This window comes from Jaculus jaculus, chromosome 18 (genome assembly GCF_020740685.1).
Source record: "Jaculus jaculus isolate mJacJac1 chromosome 18, mJacJac1.mat.Y.cur, whole genome shotgun sequence".
In the NCBI taxonomy this organism is placed as follows: domain Eukaryota; kingdom Metazoa; phylum Chordata; class Mammalia; order Rodentia; family Dipodidae; genus Jaculus; species Jaculus jaculus.
Window position 1 is genome coordinate 3,350,959 of NC_059119.1, and position 14,522 is coordinate 3,365,480.

Below are 14,522 nucleotides of genomic sequence, written 5' to 3' on the forward strand. Positions count from 1 at the left end.
GTTGATCCTGAAAAAAAAAATGAAATCATCAAGGATAATTCTAGAAAGCTTAGTGGTAATCAATCCCATTTGAAAGATGCCACCTGGATCCCTTGTCCCTGACACCTCCTCTGTTATCACAGTCCTGCTCTGTACCTTACTGAATCCCCTAAAGCAAGCTTTGGCTCACTCAACAGGAAGGCAAATGCCTGGTTGAGCTAGCATGAGCTTTCCATATTCATTTAGAGCTTTAACTTCCTGACGCATAATGACTTCTCTTGAACCTTTCTCATAAGTGAAATGAATCCAGAAATTAGTCATTTCTGTTCTTTCAGAACTTGTCTAAGGATCTCAGTTCCTCCAAAGATTCTATCCCTGTATACTCAGTTTAGGTGATTTGTTTTGGTGTGTGAGCAGCAAGGGTTGGAAATACTGCTTTCCCATTGTTTAAGGAATTACATTGGCTGGATTAATGACAGATTTGCTAAACATTTTTGTGTAATTCAATACAACAAATGTATAATACTTAAAGCTCCTCATGTTAATCAGCTCAGATTCCCATAACAAAAATACCATACATGGGGTAGAGGCTTAAACAAAAGAAGTTTATTTGCATCATCATTAGCAAATGATACAAAACCAAAGGTTAAAAAGTCAATTCTTGGGACACACATCTTCTAAAAGCAGTGTCAACAGCAGCAGCATTTTCAGAGATGTCAGTGCCTTAGGCATACCTTCGTGTTTGTCAAAATGAATAGAATATCCTGGAAAAGCAGAGTATTCCACATGATAGGGAATTATGCAGTGCTGGTTAAAGACCAAAAAGGGCACACGTGCAAAGATAGTGCATGCTAGAAGATGGGGAAGAAATAATCATTTTCAGAACTTATTTTTGAATTATAATATATTGTTGACTTTTACACTATAGATATAGAGGTATACTTAATGGAATATTATAAATAAGTATAGACCTGTGGTGTATGTGTATGTACAAGTACATGTGTATGCATGCTTGAGTGTTATGTGCATGAGTGTGCATGATTCTTCAGTAATACATGAACATGTAATGACTTAAAATAGAACATTTTAACCTCTCCCACTTCCATGCTTTTTAGGTATAACATTACTAAAATGTGTTATTTATCAACATGGAATGAAGGGTTATATTACACTTTAAAAAAGAATGGTTATTTTAATTTGAAAGGGGTCTTTAGTATAAGCACATAGACAGCTACACATTTGGACTATTGACTTAAGATCACTGGTGATCAGGTTCCTATATTGTAAAATGGGATGTTAAGCTGAAATTTGATCTTTAAGATGTCTTTGATGTGATCTAACTTCTAAGTCAAGACTACAGTGCTTTACTCGTTGATGAAATTTTTGACATATTTCTAACTTTAAACAATTATTTTAATATCTTGTACTTTTCAGACTTTGTAAAGCAATTTCTTCCATTTTAAAACATTTTTCCTACCTTCCATACTCTGAGAAAGTAATTTCAGTACCCATATTTCAAATGAGAAAATGGAGGGACTTGCTATGGGTTATATCACTGGTAAGCAGAGAGACTCAGGGTTATTCTTTTGAAGCTCCATTCTGTATTTTCTCTACTCCCTTCTCTGATAGTACACCCGTCCTTCAGCCACATGGATACCATTTTTAATGGAAAGTCATATTAGTTCACATATGTTTGCTGAACACATCACATAAATTTATTGGGCTTTGGATGCAATGTAGGGAAGTCAGAATTCCTTCAAGGTCCCTTTCCACAAAGAAAATATGAACTTATAAACATGTTTATAGAGCTAACGTTTCTTCCAGTTTATGTTTTCCACTTACCTCCTTCCATTGATTCTACTCCTTCCATATACTGTGAGACAAAAGCTAACTTCTTAAACATTAGAATTTACTTTACAAATTTGTTTTGACTTAAGATTTGGCAAGAGGAAAATATAAAAGGGGAAAATGGAGCATGATGCATTTATTTTCTGTGTGTGTCTTGTTGGTTCTAACAACATGGAACATTTCTGCTTCACACTGCTAATTATGGGATAATATGGCTGGATACTGAATACCTTTTAATTTTTAAATTGTATTTAGAGAGAGAGAGAGAGAAAGAGATAAAGAGAGAGAGAGAGAGACTCTGTGTGTGTGTGTGTGTGTGTGAAAGGGCCTTCAGCCAACTGTAAATAAACTCCAGGTGCATGCACCACCTTGCGCATCTGGCTTACATGGGTCCTAGGGAATTTATTTATTTATAAGTTTGTTTTGAGAGAGAAAGAGGTAGATAGAGAGTTTAATTTTCTTACATAACAATAGAACATAACATCTAAGATACATATATAAGCAGCTATCCAAATAAGAGTTCTAGTGATGGCAGACATGACAAGTTCTGAAGAAACAGCAATTTCACAAACAAAAGTAAACCACTGTGTTAGTAAAAGGTCCATCACCATATTAAATGTCTGAGATAGTCATCTTATAGAGGGAAAAGGTTTGCTTTGGGTCACAGGTTTGGGGAGCTCCATCTACTACCAACTGCTCCAGTGGTAATGGTTCCTGGTTGAAGAAGCACATCATGGGGCTGCATGGCAGAGTCAACCCACTCACAGCACAGCTGGGAAGTGATGCACAAGAGACCGAGGTCCCCCACCCTCTTTGCGCACATAACCTCCAATGACTTGAAGACCTCCCACTAGGCCTTATCTGCTAATGTTTCTACCACTACCAATTGTGACACTCTGGACAGCAAGCCTTTACCACACGGACCTTTGAGAGACACTTTTAACCCAAGCATTAGCATGCTCTGAAGAAATACACTGGCATTGTGCTTTCTCAGTGTGGCAGAAGGACCACCTAACCTTTGCATGTTAAACTACAAGGCGTGCATGTGGTCTTGTTACCATATAGCATTTCTGTTGCTTGAGCTTTCAGTAGCTGGAAAAAAAGGTAGAGAAGGACAGATACTAAGTGATGTTTCTTGTAAATACTAACAAATAATTGAAAATACAGAGATTTAACATTGGTGGTTAAAAGCACTAACTAGGGAGATACAGGATACTCAAATATTGGGCTCAGAAGGAAGTTGAAGTCTGAAGTTCAAGACTGATGTTTAGTCTTGAACTAAGAAGCTGATGCCAGAGAAATCTCCCAAAGGACTAAAGAAGGCTGCTGCATGGGCTCAGGGGAAGGGATGGTCAAGACTTGAAATAAAAGTCACTAAAGAGGCTATGCAGTTATGAATTAATTTAATGAGGCTAGCAACATTCTGTTCATATGTCCCTACACACCTGGGCCAAACTAGGCAACAGCTTTGCTTCCAAGCCATTTAGGGAAGAAAATTACATTCTTGTTTACACTAATTTGGAAACTGAACTCAGAGGTGTATCTCCTTAGAAGTCATGGGGTCAGAGAATATTGCTAAAAATAAACTTCATTTTTGTCCCAGTGAATCCTTTGTATTAAAATGAGTTAGTTAGTTTCAGTTCTAGGAAGAAATCTCCACATTTTATAATGCTGAAACAAAGCCAAGAGGCATTTGTGTTAAAAAATTCTTAGGCATGAGAGAAAATGCAGGAAAGTGTTTTGATAAAAGCTAAGAGTTACTTTATTAGTATTCATGCTTTGTAAGCCCTGATTCATGGGAAAGTTGGAGAAAAATAATGGATTCAAGCAAACATGAAATGCCAGTGACTGTGCTGAATTTTTACTACACTATGTACATGATACACAATGGTTTTAATTGCTTACATAATATCAAGTTACATAAGCTAGATCTTGCATAACTATTATCCAAATTATAATATAGTCTTGTGTTGACATTGGACAGAGCTATGTTCCACTCCTAAGGTTATGAAACATTTTGTTACATCTTGAAAATAGTAATTAATGAACAGTCTAGAAATAAGTTTTAATTTCTTTAGAATGCATAACTAACACTGACAATTTGCTGTATCTCCTTAGTTTCCACTAATAAGAGAATCAACCTAAGTCAACACCAGCTTCATAAAAGACATGCATTTCCTCTCAAAATCATAAATATTTCTTAAGTTTTATTGTTTAATTATTTTTTGGTGTGTAGGTGTGTGAAGAGGTGGCGCTGTATGCATGTACATGAGTACCTGATCAATAATCTGGACAAAAGTTGTACCTCTCTCAAAAAAAAAAAATAATAATAGTTATACCTCTCACTGCAAAACACCCATTATTTTTAAATGCACATGGTATGAACACCAAAGAAGAAAATAAGTATATTTTCTAACCACAATGGTATTAAATAAATCAATAATGCTAACACACTGTGATGGATAAGTTCTGTTGTCAACTTGATCTATTTAGGAATCCACCGACATTCCTCTTGACTCTTGGGTCTCTGAAGTTGCTTCCTGGAAGGATTAACTAAAGGAGAATCCTTCCCTCACAGTGAGCCCTTTACCTTTATCTAAGGAAGCTCTGGGAATAAAGAATATCTTCCTCCCACTTGGCTGCTGTGCTGCTTGCTGCCTTTCAGCATGGACTGAAGACCAGCGTGGGCTGAAGACCAGAGTCTCTCCATAAAGCCTCCTGGCCTTCAGTGCAAGATTGGGACTGCTGAGGCATCCTGCCTCGTGGACTGAGCAACTACTGGGTTCCTTGACTCGCAGGTCTGCAAACTGCTATTGTTGGACTGCCCTAACCTAATACAATAAATCCTCCTTTGATATAATTCATTCTATAAGTTCTGTTCCTCTAGAGAACCCTAATACACATGCCCAAGAATTTATTGGATACAAATCAGGATATAAAACATAAATTTATTGAAAAATAGTACTGTTGAAATGTGTGTCTAAATATTTCTGTATAGAAAATATTTATTTAAATAATATAAAAAATATAAAAGAATTATTATAAAATGTCCAGATTTCAAGTTTTAGGCAATAACCAAAGTTTACAAAGGAAAACTTAAAGTGTGAAGATTTTAAGTAAAGTAGAGAAGGTGGAGAAACAAACTATTAAATAGATTAATTAGTTCTTAAGGTGATGAAAGTCCCCATTTCTAGGAAAGTTGAACTCTGGTTTAACATTTCATGTGGAAGTGCTTGTAGCGTGTCTGTCCTGAGAAAAGGAGCCACCCAGTTCTATTTCCTGCTCAGTCCAGGGAGCCCAGAACACATGAGTTCAACTCTTCCTATTTTGACTTCTGATTATTATCAAACTTGGCCGTGGGCTCTTAGTAAGACTAATGAATTAACCATCTGAAACTCTTTGAAGGAACCTGAGAAGATGGTGTTCATTTAGGTTTTATATTCTTAGAGAGGCAGAAGTGCTGGATAGTCAGTGGTTACATGTGTTGTCCTAGAGTAGAAGTGTGTGGTCAGAGCCTCTTCCCTCTGCTAATGCATGATGCCAACAATTACCCTAAGTAGAAGTCTAAGAACGGGGAGACCCAAGGACAGGCATCGACTTCAATCATCTGATGGACTGTGAGTGATACTTTCAAAGCTGAGCAAGTAGGTTGAGGTAAAATTAGCATGTATAGAATGTGTCTGTCCACCCCCATTGTTAAGTGACCTTGTTAGCCCATTCTTGACTAACAGCTAGAAAGCATGGGAGCCTAATCCAACAAATGGTGGGACTGAAAGGGAAGGCAGTTAGGACCATAATTGTAGGGTAAGTTTTTATTCTTACCTTGGTAAATTTACTTAATTTTTAAAAAATGCAGGGGCTGGAGAGATGGCTTAGTGGTTAAGCGCTTGCCTGTGAAGCCTAAGGACCCTGGTTCGAGGCTCAATTACCCAGGACCCATGTAACCCAATGCATAAGGGGGTGCATGCATCAAGAGTTTGTTTGCAGTGGCTGGAGGCCCTTGCATGCCCATTCTCTCTCTCTCTATCTCCCTCTTTTTCTGTCTGTTGCTCTCACATAAATAATAATAAACAAAAAAATTTTAAAAATGTAGAAGTGGGTTGAAAATAGGGCTTGGTTCCTTAATGTAAAATCATATTTGAGTAAAATATATTCATAAGACATATTCAAGAAAAGTAATTTTCCAATGTGTTTGTCAAAGCCATGTTTTCAGACTAGCCTGACTACATCAAATCATGTTCTGTTTTCATTACAGCACATGCCCTGAATTTGTCACATTTTCCAGATATTTTTAGAATAATTAATGCTTTTTTTTTCCTCCTCTACTATATTGTAAGTTATTAAGGTAGATACCATGTTTGTTTGGCTGACAAGCTTTTCAGCACTGAATATAGTGGTTGATGTAAGGTGGGCATTCAGTAAATATTTTAGTAGGAAAAAAAATAATGATCTAATTTTATTCCTTCAGCTCCATCTATATGTTCTCATCCATATCATGTAGTTAGAAGTCATCATTATCAAATGTTATAAAAGAATAGATAAGATATATTAAAGGTCTTTATTTAAAAACTGTTTTGAAATGATAGATATCATCTTTTCTGATCTTTACCCTTATCCAAATGTTTACAAAGAGTTCATTTAAAAAACATTTATTTATTGACAGAAAAAGGCAGAAAGAGAGAGAGGGACAATAAGTGCACACCAGGGCCTCTAGCCACTGCAAATGAACTCTAGATGCCTGTGTCACCTTGTGAATCTGGCTTTATATGGGTACTGGGGAATTAAACCTGGGTCCTTTGCCTGTGCAGGCAAGTGCCTTAACCACTAATTCCTCTTTAAGCCCCCAAACAGTTCATTTTTTTGCATGTTTATATGCATGTTCATGTGATGCTCATGGGTGTATGTTTGTGCATGTATGTATGCATGTATGTGTGCATATATCAGGGGATGCTTTCTACTTCCTTTGAGACATTCTCTCATTGGCCTGAAACTTGCCAGTTCAAACTGGCTAGTGAGTGAGCCCAGAGATTTGCCTGTTTTCAACTTCCTATTGCTGGTGTTACAAATGTGCACCATCACTTCAGGTTTTTTAACATGTGTTCCAGGGACTGAACTCAGGTCCTTGCAAGGCAGGTACTTTATTGACTGACCTATCTCCACAGTCCCTACCAAGAGTCTATTCCATTTCTTTCTCTTCTTTCTCTCTTCTTTCTTTGCTATATCCCTTTCTCCATCTCCTTATTTTCTCCCCTCAGGCATTATTTCCCACTCCTTCCTAAAGGTGGTGGTGGTGAAGAAATAATGATGGTAATCACCACACTTGAGGACATAGGACTGTGTAGTATTTCATTAGTAGTGGGGTAACTGAATGAGAAAGTGCACAGGGTCACCATGCTCCAAATCTATGGAACTGTATTTTTTAACCTTATAAGTTCCTCTATATTTTTTTGTGTTGTTTAATACCCACATCTTTCTCTTTGAACAAATACAAGAAAGGAAGCAAAAAGGAAAACAGTAATGATGCTGATGTCCTACTATTTCAGAAAAAAAAAAAAGATTTTTTTAGTCTTGTCTTGCTCTCAATTCTTTAAAAAACAAGATTATATTTTTATTTATTTATTACAGACAGAGAGAAGGGGAGGAGAGAGAGAGAATGGGCATGCCAGGGCCTCTAGCTACTGCAAACGAACTCTAGACACATGCGCCACCATGTGCATCTGGCTTATGTGGGACCTGGAGAACCGAACCGGGGTCTTTACGTTTCAAGGCAAGCACCTGAACTGCCAAGCCATCTCTTCAGCCCTTTTGCTCTTAATTCTATATTATTAACCCAGTTAAGGGCCTTTCTCACTTGGTTAAACCTTCTCAGTGAATCTTTGAAGAGTGTCTTTAGGTTCAGCATTATAGCTCTATATCCAATTTTCACATATTTGTGATAAGTCGGATAGTAATGCAAACCCTTATTGTTGCAGTACCATAACTCTGCATCTGTCATTTTTAAGAACTTGAGTTCCATATGAAGACAGGTAGAAGCCAAGACAATATATTTGGTTTTAAGCCTAAGTATGCCATTACCTATTGCTGGATGACAAACTGCCCCCAAATTAGTGACCTCACGTGGCACTGCTTATATTTGCTTGGGAATTCATAATGAGTTAAACTAAGCAATTTCTCCATGTGGTATTGGCTGCACATATGCCTGAAGCTGTGTTCAGGTGATTTCTTGGCTCAAATGCAGCATTGGTACAGGGGTCTTCAATGCTCAAGATGGCTTCACTGTTCAGCTGGAAGGTTGAGATCATAGGTAAAGTTATGGGCTGGATGTCTACTCTTCTCCGTGGTCTCTGCAGCAGGATCTCCTTACCTGGCCAGGGGAGCAGGTGAGAAAGTAGCTCTTGTTAGCACTTTTGTCACACTCTGTTTTTCAAAGCTAGCCACAAGGACAGCCCTAATCCAAGCAGTTCAAGTGGTAAAGATTTTACACTTAATGGACAGTCTTCAAACCCTCCTTACAAAAGATCCAGGAATGAAGCCTTGTGTGGTGGCTCACACCTGAAATCCCAGCACTCAGGAGGCTGACATACTCGGATCGCCAAGAGTTTGTGGTTGAGGACAGCCTGGGTTGTAGAATAAGTTCCAGGTCAGCCTGGGCTAGAGTGAGTTCCTGCCTCAAAACAAACAAACAAACAAAACCAGGGAAGATGGGCTTAGAGGTTAAGGCATGTGCCTACAAAGTGTAAGGATCCAGGTTACATTGCCCAGGACAAATGTAAGCCAGATGCACAGGGTGGCGCAGTACACACCTTTAATCCCAGCACTTGGGAGGCAGAAGTAGGAGAATCACCATGAGTTCAAGGCCACCCTGAAACTACATAGTGAATTCCAGGTCAGCCTGGACTAAAGTGAGACCCTACCTGTAAAAAAAACCAGCCAAACAAAACAACAACAACAATAAAAAAAAAAAAAGGGCAGGGAAGACATAGATGTGACCACTTTTAGGAACAATATTTACTATTTTCACCTTGGTAGTTTGAGTTAATGGAAATTGACATCTTTAAGAACAGGTCATGGAAGTTACCTAATCTCTGAACCAACTGATGAGATTTCGTAGAACATCCCTGAAACATGAACACCTTCTTAGTACCCAGCACTTACTGTGACAGGGCACAGTGCACTTAAGGAAGCAATTCATTGTTGGATCATCCCAGTCAAAATTAATCAGGATTCAAAAATGACCTATATTTCATTGAGTTGAAGTGTCCCAAACCTCTTCTCGTAACAAAAAATCATTTAATCCTCTTTATTACTTTCCATTTGTTTGTTAAGCAAACTGGAACATTCGAATTCCTCATTCTGAGCTTGGCTTACTGTGTCCTTGGAATGTTGTTGGTATGTTTCTCTATTCTTTGTACTTCCTGAAGAATAAACTCATTCCTGAATTCTAACACAATTTTGTATGTATTATTGGTATGAATACATTTATAGGTTGGACTGTATGTTTTTGACCACATCCATAATGCCTGGTAGTGTCTTTTTAGGAGTTAAATCAATTTGTAGGTTTAAATATTAGCAGTCAAATGCATTTTTCCATTATGTGTGGCAGCCCCATTATTTCAAGAATCTTATATTGTTAGCTGAAATTACTCTCAGAATTTGTGCTTGACTGATTCCACAGACTGTATAGTGAGAGCGATCTTAATACTTGATTTTGATTTCCTTTTATTGTCTAGTTTTCAGAATAATGATTTGATTACTAACGATCTTTAAGGGTGATCAATAAATTTTGTTGTGAACTCACAAATTTTAATGAACTTGCTTCAATCCATTGGTGTCACTATTCTTTTGATTTTGACTCACACAGGCCCATCTTTGCCTCTAGTGATGCTGTGAGTGTGGTCTCCCGGTTGAGGGGAAGCCAGTGAAGACTGGCTCAGTGGTCTTTGATCACTGGCTTGCAGCATGGTTTGAGGTTTCAGAATAGTCCTGGGCATTACTTGCCAGGGACTTTCCAAGTTTCCTTAGTTCCTTTAGTGAGGAAGAGTGTTTGGAGAGCTTGGTCCAGGCTTAGTCATAATATCTCTTCTGTTGAAACTGCTTCCAAGAATTTTCTACTGGGTCAAACCAGGACATACTTTTTTTAAAAAACTTTTTATTGACAACTTCCATAATTATAGAAAATACACCATGATAATTCCCTCCCATCCCCTACTTTCCCTTTAACAACTCCTCTCTCCATCATATCCCCTCCCACTCTCAATTAGTCCCTCTTTTATTTTGATGCCATCATCTTTTCCTCCTGTTATGAGGGTTCTGTGTAGGTAGTGCTACGCACCGTAAGGTCATGGATATCCAAGCCATTTTGTGTCTGGAAGACTGCATTGTAAGTAGTCTTACTCTTCCTTTAGCTAACTTTTTTTCTTCCAAGAAACAAAATATCTTATGAATTTATACTGGTATAAACATTCAAATTTTAGATTAGGGAATTTTTTTCTTAACTCATCTGATATTAATATCTCTTTTGTTTATTTATTTGGGAGTGACAGACACAGAGAGAAAGAGGCAGAGAGAGAGAGAGAATCGACGTGCCAGGGCCTCCAGCCACTGCAAACAAACTCCAGATGTGTGTGCCCCCTTGTGCATCTGGGTCCTGGGGAATGAAGCCTCGAACAGGAGTCCTTAGGCTTCATAGGCAAGCGCTTAACTGCTAAGCCATCTCTCCAGCCCTAATATCTCTTTTTGCCTATTTGGAAATAATGGTTCCTAAAGATATGAACATAGCTATTTATGGATAAATTGAGTATGTAAGTTAATGAATTTTATGAGCACCTAATACATACATATGTTAATTATAAAGCAGCAACACCATTCACTCTTCCTGGAGAGATGGAAACAAACATCTACTTACCCCAGACAGGAACTAATCACAGATCAAAGGAATGACCCTCCCACCCCTAGCTTAATGAACTAAAGAGTTTATTGATAGGAACAAGGGTAAGGAGTTACTTAAAGGGGATATGCATTACATACTACTTTTTCTGTACTGGGGACTTTCTCAAGGGAAAATAGAAGAGTAATGCAGACTTTGCTGACCTTGTAATAATATGTATGTTATATTTTGTTTATCCATTCATAAGTTAATAGATATTTTTGTTGTTTTTTTTTGAGGGGTAATATAATTCTGAGGTAGTGAATTTTAATTGTAAATTTGGTTACATAAAGAAATCGGCGTGGTGGCGCACGCCTTTAATCCCAGCACTCGGGAGGCAGAGGTAGGAGGATCACCATGAGTTCGAGGCCGCCTGAGACTACATAGTTAGGTCCAGGTCAGCCTGGACCAGAGTGAGACCCTACCTCGAAAAAACAAAAAAAAAAAAAAAAAAAAAAAAAAAAAGAAATCGGGCTGGAGAGATGGCTTAGCGGTTAAGCGCTTGCCTGTGAAGCCTAAGGACCCCGGTTCGAGGCTTGGTTCCCCAGGTCCCACGTTAGCCAGATGCACAAGGGGGCGCACGCGTCTGGAGTTCGTTTGCAGAGGCTGGAGGCCCTGGCGCACCCATTCTCTCTCTCCCTCTATCTGTCTTTCTCTCTGTGTCTGTCGCTCTCAAATTAAAAAAAAAAAAAAAAAATTAAAAAAAAAAAAAGAAATACCTAGGATATCCATGAGTCACATGTTTGGGTATGTCTGTGAGGGTATTTCCAGAGACTATCTGAGGAGATAAGAGCCACCCTAAATATGCCATGGGTTGGAGACCTGACTAAAGTGAAAGAGAAAGTCAGCTGAGCACCAGTATTTATCACTTTGCTTCCTTGTAAACCATCAGGATGTGGAGTCCTAGACACATGCTTATGCCACTAACAACTGCACCATGCATTCCCCACCCTGGTGGACCCTAAACTGTAAGCCAAAGCAAATTATTCCTCTCTTACATTGGGTTACAGCACTGAGAAAAGCAACTAAATGCAAAGTCTTTGTCTATGTTTTCATTTCTCGTTTGTATGTAATTTGTAGTAGAATATGCTTATCTTCCTATGTTTCTTTCTTTTTAATAAAAATTCTAGTTATATTTTTACCGTGTGGAATATGCTATATATAGAACTGATGACTCACTATGCATCATAGCTCAGAATATGTAGCAGTTCAGAAAAACACCTTAGAGATATTTTTCTGTTTCTTATTTAGTCAAAATCCTCACCAAATGTCATATCACCCATGTATCCTTAGTTTCCCCTGGCACTTCACAACTTCAACTCTGGTAGTTGACATGACATTTGCTTTCTATCCACAGCTCAAAAAATACAGTTAATAGATTTTCATCTGTGTATTTCTCTTGATCAAGCCAAACTATCAGACAGTAGCAACTATACCAGAGAAAACTATCAGAGAGTAGCAACTACACCAGAGAAAATAGAGAATCACATAGGAAATCATGTGGCTGAGATCATGGCTCAACTCATGGCTCTGTGCTTCGGTAGCAATACGCTCCACAAAAAACTGCTACTCTCTGTACTGGGGACTTTCTCTCTCAAGTGAAGACAGATGGGTAATGCACACTTTGCTGATCTTGTGAGAATTAAATTTAAATGACATAAAGTCCATATCAGGTGGTGCCATGTTCTGTGTAGCTGATACATACTGGAGAATGCTTTTAAAATGTAGTGGAAAGAGCTTTGTACCATCACTGAATCCTCATTATCTAAGCTATGTATTATTGCCAAGTCAACAGAGCTTTGGAACTGGCATGGAAACAGGCTGCATACTGAATGACAATTGATTGTGGTGAATTTGCAAATGTGCTCTTGGAAATTTGTTTTTATTCCTTCCTTTCACATATCATAATAAAGAACTTTGAATTCCCAAGGGAATAGAAAGAAGAAAGCATCCTTAAACTCACACAGGTAAGCCTCAGGCAATTTGTTCCCTGTCCAGAGTTTCTTCATTATTAAATAGAACCATACCCACTTTCTCCATTAGAAATTAAACCACTTCTTATAGTAATCTTCTTATAATACATTCATTTCTCTATGTTGTGCTCCTTATAATGTCATTGTAATAGATTCCTGTGTTCAGTGATTGAATTTAAGTCAGTTGGTCAGGACCCAGACACATTTGTTTCAAATTATAATTATGTTTGCCAGATTAAGCTTATTCATAAATCTTCCTAGTTTTGCAAAGGTCTGCATTATGCTTGTAAACTTTCCAAGACTCTGAATACAAATGTAAGCTTAGCATATTTAGAGTAACATTTTAAAAATTATTAAAATATTATGTTTATTGAGGGTAGCACAGAACCAAGGAAAGGCATCCACATGGCTAGAGATCCCACATGGAGGGCCTGGAAAAACCGTGGAGAAAAGAAAGTTCAAGGAGCAACTGCCATGTTGGGAGCTGGAGAGGGTAAAGGACCCATGTGGAGAGTGAGGGCTAGAAGGCCACAGCTGGAAGTTTCCAAGTGGTCAGGGAACCTTCTCTATAAGTATTTATAAACTTATAGTGGTGAGCTGTCTTCTGGCTCAGGTGAACCAAAGGGACAGCTGGTTGGTTAGGCCTACATACTATCTCAAGAAGAGACTAGCCCTGACACCAAGTTCTAGGGGCTGAACTTAACCAACCAAAATGTTCAAATCCTATGAAAGACCTCCCTCCCAGGAAGGGTCCTGGTTGTTTGTGGAAAAACAGGTCTAGGGAACTAGGCAAGAGATAAGAAGTCAGACCATCATTTATTTCTAGCAAGTACAAACTTTCCTGCCTTTTCTACCCTCAGAGGTCCAGTCCTCTCACGAGAAAATACTGTAACTGCTGTTAGAGGAAACAGATCTTGAACTACTTCTGGCTGAATAGGGGTTTTGAAACATGGCAGTTAGAAAGTCTCCCCTAGAGAAAGGAAATATTCTGAAGGACCCCAAAAGTGTATTGATGGAGTACAAGAAGATGGTCTTGGAAGTAAATTTTGGGGAAAAAGAACAAAATCAAGGAGTTAATGAGCAGTGAGCACACAGCAAGCTGGTTGTCTTCAAGGTTGTCCTTCTTGTGGACTTGCAAGCCTTGGGGAACACTCAGAGAAACCCAGGTATGAGGAGTTGGGTTGTCTCAGGACCATGTGAGCATGCACTGGCTGAGATTTTCTCCTAGATTCATTCCAGTTAATGTGCTATGTAAGCTGAAGAAACATCATTCATAAGTCTGACAAAATCATTTTGTTTTACCACCTATTCTGTAGTCTACATTTAGATTTGGTAGCCAAAAGCACAAACATAAATATATATACAAATTTATACAAAATTAATAAATGTGCTATAGTAATAGACTTTTTAGAGTTTTATTTAGCATCACTACTTTTTAAATTAAATATGTAAACAGATTACAGAGGCCCTATAACTGGTGTCCATTGAACTAGCCAATTTAATGTCCATAAATAAAATTTCTGATGTAAAATAATGATGGTCGACAAAATAAAAATGCGTAAATCAGCTTTCTGATGTGTAATTGGCACTTATTTGAAGTTCTTACTCACTAGTTATCTTTCTTTGGAGTCTTGGGCTGTTGGTGGTTTACATAGTTTATATGCCTTCCCTTTATCAGCTCCTTGCATTTTAACTACTTGCCCACATCTGTGGCTTTTCTCTTCATTTGTCCAGTACTTCCTATTGAACAGCAGAGGGTTTTAATTTTGATGAGACTCATGTTTATGGATTGTGGT

At 38.1% G+C, this 14,522-nt stretch overlaps 1 protein-coding gene across 1 annotated transcript in view; it reads left to right on the forward strand.

Moving 5' to 3' along the window:
- Nucleotides 1-14,522, forward strand: part of Phyhipl (phytanoyl-CoA 2-hydroxylase interacting protein like) — a 99,456-nt gene that overhangs the window by 25,354 nt on the left and 59,580 nt on the right. The window lies entirely within an intron of this gene.